General features: G+C 42.9%; 1 long non-coding RNA gene across 1 annotated transcript; it reads right to left on the reverse strand.

Moving 5' to 3' along the window:
- Window positions 1–721: 721 nt before the first annotated feature.
- Window positions 722–8,768, reverse strand: LOC309365303. The gene is made up of 3 exons (XR_014165987.1): window positions 8,711–8,768; window positions 5,748–5,821; window positions 722–858 (listed from the first exon to the last, which is right to left on the reverse strand). It is a non-coding gene; the product is annotated as an uncharacterized lncRNA (long non-coding RNA).
- Window positions 8,769–9,125: the final 357 nt, after the last annotated feature.

Genomic DNA, 9,125 nt, shown 5'->3' on the forward strand with positions numbered 1-9,125 from the left:
CTGCCGCCACCATGGCATCCATGGAGAGCAAGCTGTGGCTGGGCAGTCTTGGATATGAGTATGAAAGGGACTGCAATAGTGCAGACACTGCTGGTTGCTTTGACTGGGCTTTTCCCACACAGAGGGGCAAAGACTGGAAATAACACAGACAGGGCTCTCTCCCTGAACATCAGCTACAGCCAACGGTGACTAGATGAGCTAACACAAAGATAGGCAGAAGTGGACACGGCCAGTGCCAGATTTACATATAAGCTAAACAAGCTATAGCTTAGGGCCCCACTCTCATGGGGCCCCCAAAAAATGTAAAAGAAAAAAAAAACCCTGGATGTACATTTCCAAGATATAAGATAAAAAACAAATAAAATAAAACCTACATACAGCAACAGTGTTTTGTGTTGTGTAGGCTCCTATGATGTAAGTAATGGGCCCCACCTGCTAGCCTGCTCCATAAAATATCACTGGTTTGCTCATTTCAGTATATAGCGTGCCTATATTCTGCATGTGCAAACGGCTTTAGATACCTATTAGGTCCATAAATTACCATATAGCATTTATTCAACACAAAAAATGGCAACAATTTGTTGTTGACAATGGACAGCTGGACATATAAAGGGCCCCATTACCTTCAGTAGCTTAGGGCCTCATCAAACCTATATCCGGCCCTGGACACTGCACAAGGTGAGACCTGGTGGGTGCAAAAGTTTCCCTGGTCCCTGCGCAATAAGATTCTTGCTGCCTCCTCCATCTTTTGACTTCAGGAACTTGCTGCTCCCAAAGATGAGATGGGGAAGGCCCCCCAGAAGTGATTGGACATCATCTCCCATCAATTGTAACCACCGTCATGTGTCGTAGGGTTGGCTGTGAGGAAAAATGACCCTCAAATAAGATTAGCCACCTTTGCAATAGAGGGTGTCAACAAAACCTGCAAATGCAGCCTGTCTGAATTGGTGACCAGCCAACATTTTCAGATGCGGTGGAGACCTGAACAGGCAAGATAATAGTGCGGTGACAAAATGGGGGTTGTGTTATTGCTCTCTGCACCAAATAAGGAGAAAATCTTGCCAATCAGCAGAACTTCATTAATATTTTGTTCTGTGTATCATTTCAATTCACACCCTAAGGCTCTTTTTAGCCTCCTATGCCAACTTAAAGCTTCTGTTATTGGTCTCAGCACCTTTGTTGAAAATGGCTGCTAAATAAAACAATCAGACGTTCATGCGCGCAACAGCTAGATTCATCTCTAAGATTTCCAGTACAATGGATGTCATACTTAAGGTGCCTGAAGTATCTCAGTGATAAATCTGCTGAAACAGAATTGTCATGTAAGAGCAAGCTGTAAGAATCTAATGTAGAAACTCAAATAAAGGCCCTGTTTCTCTATCTGAACTCTTCTGATCACACACTTAAATATGCCTCTCCCCCCCCCTCTCTCTCTTTCTTTTAAGTACAGTGGTATCTCGGGTTACAAACGCTTCAGGTTACAGACTCTGCTAACCCAGAAATAGTACCTCAGGTTAAGAACTTTGCTTCAGAATGAGAACAGAAAATGTGCAGCAGCAGTGCGGCGGCAGCAGGAGGCCCCATTAGCTAAAGTGGTACCTCAGGTTAAGAACAGATCACCAGTACAAATTAAGTTCTTAACCCGAGGTACCACTGTATCTGAAAGAGAAAAGAGCTTTCATCAAATCTATTTTAAAAATTCATGTTACGAATAGATGCTAAGTGAACCACCCCACCACCTCCTCCTTTTCCTCCCATATACTTCCAATGTATTGCTCTTACTCTGGATTCACCCCAAAATAGGGATTTGATGCATATTTGAGGACCACATGCAGCTTTGTATCATGACTATCATACACAGTACAGGAGAAGATGTGATTTCATGCATTTCACCAAGAAAAAGTATTTCACTATTTGCTCAGGAGAGATAAAAAATACTGTGCCAAGAAAATAGTAATAATACTATTTATGCACTACAGATAAATAACTTTTGCAGGCAGTACTAACCAAGGGGAATCTGAATGGCTATCTTATTCAACATGGCTCAGAATAGGAGGAGGTATGAGACTGTCCTAGCTAGGCTGTCCCTTTTCTCAGTTTGAATCAAAGTTGGCTTTGTGGGTGTGTGAATCAAAATCGAGCATGTTATAAGATGGGTATGGGTATGTTAGAAGATGGTTATGGATCATGGCCAATGTCAACCCATGCTGTTATCATCACTATTAAGAGGAGAAGGATACACTGTAAAACCAGCAGAGGGCATATCAACTGATCCCTTCTCTCCAAAGCAATGGGAGCACGCTCAGTGACTTGCTTCTCTGAGAAAGTTGCAGAAGTCAGCCAAGAAGAGATACTGCATCCAAGAATTAAGTAGGCTGTAGGCTATGAAAGCACAAGCCACAACAAATGCCAGATTTTAAGGAATAACAATAACAATAACAATAATTAATTAATTAATTAATTAATTAATACCCTGCCCATCTGGCTGGGTTTCCCTAGTCACTCTGGGCAGCTCCCAACAGAAGATTAAAAACACGATAAAACATCAAACGTTAAAAACTTCCCTAAACAGGGCTGCCTTCAGATGTCTTCTAAAAGTTGTTGTTTATTCCCTTGACATCTGATGGGAGGGGGTTCCACAGGGCAGGCATCACTACCAAGAAGGCCCCCTGCCTGGTTCCCTGTAACCTCACTTCTCACAATGAGGGAACTGCCAGAAGGCCCTCGGAGCTGGACCTCAGTGTTCGGGCTGAATGATAGGAGTGGAGACGCTCCTTTAGGTATACTGGTCCGAGGCCGTGCTATCATGTCCTTACTGCTTCATGTAGGATCCAAGGCAATAGAAACATGTTCCCTAACTAAGGCTGCCGAGCTTTTGTTAAGCCACCAGCCACCTCCAAAAAGTGAGTTTTCCATTGTTGATACTTAGTCCATATTTATTGTGTGCGAAGATTTGTCTGTTTTCACTTCAGTGCAGCGTTCAGCACCATAACACTGTGCCAGCAACAATTCTCAGGTGTATTTAGCGCAAATAACTCAGCTGAGATGCACACAGCAGAAGCCTCAAATCAGCCCTCAGGCTTGGTAAACAACTAGTGCAAACAGGTTTCATTAACGCTTCTCCCCACAATGGCACTAACCTCTGTTCAGTGAGAACAATGCAATTTGGATCTGAGAATGGAAACAGCGGCAGCCTAGCCTCCCCTTTGCCTATTATCTGCAGACACTTAGTTGCTTGCAAGAAGTGGGTTGAAATTACTACAATTTGGACTAAATGTGCAGAGAGTGTCGAGGATGCTAATCTCACCTGTTTTCCTTAATGTGCTCCCCCAGAGCATTTACAGGTGTGTGCTGGGAAGGTGATTAAACTGATTTGTAATCCTTACAATGCTTTCCAAAGCAACTGATCATCCTTTAAAAAAAATGGTACTGTATGATTGTTAGTGATCAGTGGTGGAAACAAAAGCAAATGTAGATGGCAGGCAGTCAGAATTACAGAATTCAGATCACAGAATTTGATATAATAATAGTAACTGCAGCAGCAGCAGAAGCAACAACAACCAGCAAATTCTGTTCATGAGAGTAATCTGGTTCAAAATTACATCAGATCATAGTTTAATAATGAATTATTATTATTATTATTATTATTATTATTATTATTATTATTATTACCCCACCCATCTGGCTGAGTTTCCCCAGCCACTCTGGGCGGCTCCCAATCAAGACTTCCCTAAACAGTTTAAAACAAACAATGATTTAATGTGAACTAGCAGCATGCTGTTCAAAAGTTCCCATGATGCTCTTCTCCTACTCCTGCCTGCCATGGATGAACTATGCCACAGTTTGGCTTATATAATTTGAACCCAGGCTCATGGTCTGTTTCCTCCAAACAAACCGCAACTCATAAAATCAAGGTTTATTCCTCACTGACCATCTGTGGGTTTTTTGGGAGGAAAACTGAAAGTCCAGGTTCAGAGGACATGACAAGCCAGCCTCTGGCTTGCTTTGTCTGCAGTGTGGCAGCAGAGTGAGGAAGAGATGCTGCAGGGACTTTTACGCACCAGCACATTGCTTGTTCTCATTAAATCATTGTTTAAACTATGGCTTAATGTGACATGCGACCTAGGCCAATGGCTTCGTTTCAGAGGATGGGGGGTAGAAGGCCAGAATGTGTTAGTGATGTTCCGCTAAATCTTTCGCAAATGCAGTGTAGCATCCCAAAGTTTGAGGGTTTGTTATATGGTAGCGCAAAGGGAGAGAATCTCAAACCTGTGGGCATGAAACATCCCTCCAGGCCTCTCTTTACAACCCACCATGCTTGTCACTGGCTCTCCTCACTGGCACCCTCATCAAATGCTTTTCTATGCCTGGAAATGGTCCCTGAACTCTTGATAATGCCTCTTGTTTTCCTGGAGGGAGGATGGGGAGATGTGGTGTGTGAGAGGAGTCCAGCAACATCCAGAGGGCTCGTCCCTATTTGCCCACAAGCAAAGCATCCCCTTGTTTTGCAGCTCCCTCGCCTACTTCCAATTTTGACAATTTATGCCCTACAACTCAGGCATCTGCAGTACGAGGGCACACACTGGTGACGGCACAAAAGGGACTAGTTGCCCCTTTACAACTTGCTTAACTGCAGAACAATGCAAAGATGTAGAAGCAATGAAATATGCAGATCTGCCAACTCCCCGCTGCTCTGAGCGCTATCTTAAGCCGTCGGCCCCTTTGACTACTTGGAAATCTAACATTTTTAATCCACTGAGCCTGCCGAGCAGTTTTTTGGGGGGGAGTGCAGACGGCTGTTGTGAAAAGAGGGAATCTGCAAAAATAGGCTTTGCTAAAAGATGAGCTGCTTCTTAGTTCATATATGTGACACGGCAAGCGTGAAATCACCCAACTGCTGTGCTCCTTTAACTATGATCCAAGACACGTACAGTGGTATCTCGGGTTACCTACGCTTCAGGTTACATATGCTTCAGGTTACAGACTCCGCTAACCCAGATATAGTGCTTCAGGTTAAGAACTTTGCTTCAAGATGAGAACAGAAATCGTGCTGCGGCAGCAGGAGGCCCCATTAGCTAAAGTGGTGCTTCAGGTTAAGAACAGTTTCAGGTTAAGTACGGACCTCTGGAACAAATTAAGTACTTAACCCGGGGTACCACTGTATTTGCTTTTATCAGTGTACATTTGGGGATGCAGGCAGCTGCCTTAAACTAGATCAGACAACTGGACAATCTAGCCACTCTGACTGGCAGTGGCTCTCCAGGTTTTCAGGTAGGTGACATTCAGAGCCCTGTCTATGGGGGATTGAACCATAGCTGTCAACTTTCCCCTTTTTTAAAGGGAAATTCCCTTATTCCGAATAGGAATTTCCCTTAAAAAAAGGGAATCGTTGACAGCTATGGATTGAACCTGGGACCTTCTGTATGCAAAACACATGCCCTTCCATTGAGCTACAGCCCTGTTAAACAATGTAGGTTTTGAATAAGAGACTTTCTGGGTCTCTGCTCCCTTTTATAGCTCACTGTTTCTCAGACTAACCTGCCGCATGGCATAAAGCACTCAAAGCTTTCTGGAGCAAGCACAACGTAACAAACATCTGAGTCAATGTGGCTGCTGGTTTTCTCTCTTCCTCACACACACAGAGTGCAATTTGCTGTCCTGCTTTGATCACACAACAGGAGGATGAGAGACCTTGCAGGCAAATCCTGAACATGCCTAATTGGGAGTTGAACCCCACTGTGGCTTACTTCTAAGGCCTGTTTTCTCGCATTTTGGAAGCAGCTTCATCGTGCCAATCCAGTATCATTAGAGCCAGACAGTCCTGTAAAAGAGACCAAACATATGGTTACTTCCTACATCAGCATCCATGTTAATTATCAACACCCTTATCTAACAAATCTCTCTCGTGTGTGTGTGTGTGTGTGTGTTTTAAAAAGCCCAGTGCAGAACAGATTCTAGAGTAGGTTCTAGAATTTCTCTAAAAGTGTGAAGTTATAGATAGTGCATTACACCATCAGTAGAATCAGTGTTGCTGTGTTTTTTCATAATACATGACACAGATTTTTATTTTTTTCAGCTCCTGCCTGTTAGGAAATAAAATCATTCTTGTGCTTCTTTCATTCTCAAGCGCTACCCAGTTCTGCAGAGCTCTTCCCTGGAGGCGCTCCTTGATTCAGTACTCAATGCTAAAAAGATTTCAAAACTGGAAAAATCACATACATATCAAGCTTGATGCTGGCGCCCCAAATTCACCCAATGTCCAAATAATGTCCTTAAAGAAAAAATGCTGTTTTCAGACAAATTTGTCGAAAGGAAATGACTGATTGGGGACCAAACCTCTTATGGATGACCTCAAATATTTGCTTGTATCAGAGCAACTCTGAAGTGTGAACTTTTCAGTGAAATGAGGACAAACAAAATACTGTATTACAGTATTTCACACTGAGGTCTAAGACCGGAAACTGTCGACCTTCTCTTTACACAAGAAATAGAAAGCTGACAGGGGTCTCCACACAATGGCTACATTCACACCTTGCCTTTAAAACACTGTAACACCACTTTAAACAGTCATGCACAAAGATTCCTGGGAGCTGTAGTTTTAGATGCTGAGAGTTGTTAGGTAAAGATAAAAGGACCCCTGACCATTAGGTCCAGTCGTGGCCGACTCTGGGGTTGCGGCACTCATCTCGCTTTATTGGCTGAGGGAGCCGGCGTACAGCTTCCAGGTCACATGGCCAGCATGACTAAGCCGCTTCTGGCGAACCAGAGCAGTGCACGGAAACACCGTTTACCTTCCCGCCACAGTGGTACCTATTTATCTACTTGCGCTTTGACGTGCTTTTGAACTGCTAGGTTGGCAGGAGCAGGGACTGAGCAACGGGAGCTCATCCCATCACGGGGATTTGAACCACCAACCTTCTGATCGGCAAGTCCTAGGCTCTGTGGTTTAACCCACAGCGAGTTGTTAGGAGACCCTAATTTCTCTCACACAATTACAGTTCTCAGAGTGGTTTAACAATCAATCCCTCTTCACAAGGAACTTTGGGAACTGTAGCTCTGTGAGGGGAATATTGGTACTGTAACAGCTCTCTGTATACTTGACAAACTACTGCTCCCATAATTCTTTGGGGGGGAGCCATGACCGGTTAAAGTGATATCATAGTGCTACAAATGTGAATATGGTCAATGTGATTTCCATATGGGTGGTATTTTCAAGCCATTGCCTCTCTCAATAGTCTGAGATGGTGGAAGCTATAGTCCAGCAACATCTGGAGGGTCACAGATTCCTTGTCCTTGTCCTGAAACCTGGAAATGCACTATAACACCCTCCTCCAATGGGGTGCCCCTCAGAGGTTTTGGATTACAACTCTCATCAGCCCCAATGAGCGCTGACTATAGTTTCCCCTGTCCTAGACCATTGGGCCAAGCTGCTTGGGACTAAGTTGCAGTCCAACAATAAATGAAGGGCCACATATTCCTCATCCCTGCTTTTTTTAAAAAAATTATAATTCTAAATTACATTTTAAAATATTCATTTAAACAACCTTAAATCAATGACTTCCCTTTTTCTCCTTCCATGGTTCATTTTGCATATTATACATCCCTGCATATTTTACATGAACCATTCTTCTTTGTTTGGGACCTCGCTCATTTTCCATTTTGGGGCTAACAGAACACGAGTTGCGGTGGTAGCGTACATAAAAAGCCTTTTTTGACACCTGAGAATTTCCCTCTGAATTATCCCCAACCGAAAGGACTCTGGGTTTTTTGGAAATGTCCTTTTAAACATTTTTTTCGATCCATTATATATCATATCCCAATACCCTTTTACCCTTTTACAAGTCCAACCTCATCCCTGCTTTAAGACAAAGCCTTGTTGATGGCTTCGCTAACAGCAAATACCAAACCTCATGCTCAATTGTATCTTGAACTGCAATAGGCCTCATCCCAGGCTAACAGATGGCTCTGTATTAGTCTCAGTCCTGACAAACCTTTCCATTACTGTTGCCTAGAAGAGCAAACATGCCACTTAGGCAAAGACAGATGAAATCATGGCTAGAGAAAGGAACCTCGCTGAGCAACTTTGGGTTTGGGGTAGAATTCCTAACAAGAGGCAAAAGATAAAGGCAGATGTGGCTGGAAAACCATACTCTTCACATCAGTTACCATAGAACAAAATAATGTGATGTTGCTTCCATACAGGGTAATATCAAAGTAGACTAACTGGGCTTACTCTACATGACTAATGTTGGCTGTTACCCAAAATACAGGTGGATGCTTGGAACATTTGTTGATTTGGTCTAATCACAATTTAGGTGTCCTTGTATCTGCTTAGAATAGCTTCTGGTCCCAATTTTGTGGTTATCTTAATGGTGTCACAGAGGCAATTAATAATACTTCTTGACAAATAATAATAATAATTTTATCATTTATACCCTGCTCATAAGGGTTAATCACCCTCACTGACAGGGATTCTCGGCCCCCCCCCCACACCAATATTTATATACTGTGCAATCGTAATAAAACCTCAAAATAGTTTAAGAGTGAAACAATGACATTATCAATGAAAAAGTACTTCAAATGTTCAAAAAGTAACTGAAATAATAAGGTAAATCCAGATTAAAACTGCTTCTAGTTGCAAGAGAGGACTGCAGAAAAGAATATATATCAACCTGTAGTGCCAAACAGAAACAAGGAAAAGCAATGGCACCTTTAAAAGATGAAATGGATCTCCCTTCCCTCTTCCAGCAACAAGGGCTTTGCTTTTAATGTAACTGTGTTTAGCAGACAGCCTATATACAGTACTGTACTTCCTTGCCAGCTTGCACCTCCCCTCTCCCACTCTTTGCTTGCTGGAACCAGAAATATTCAGCCTGATTTGAAGCTCATCCAAGCTCGTTCTCAACTATGTAATTATTAAGCGAAAATTCTGCTGCCTGCAGTATGTTCAAGGCCCCCTCTGCTGGACAAACTGTTGATTCAGCTGTCAACAGTTAAAGAAAACAATTGAGTCAGAGTTCCTGGCACACTCGACAATGCAAAGAATGCTGTATCTAAGCAGGAAGACAAAGGAGGCTGTGATAGAGGGAACCAAATACTTTTACAATGCCCATTCTACTCAATCT

The sequence above is a fragment of the Podarcis melisellensis genome (genome assembly GCF_964234715.1).
Source record: "Podarcis melisellensis genome assembly, chromosome: 1".
Taxonomy (NCBI): Eukaryota; Metazoa; Chordata; class Lepidosauria; order Squamata; family Lacertidae; genus Podarcis; species Podarcis melisellensis.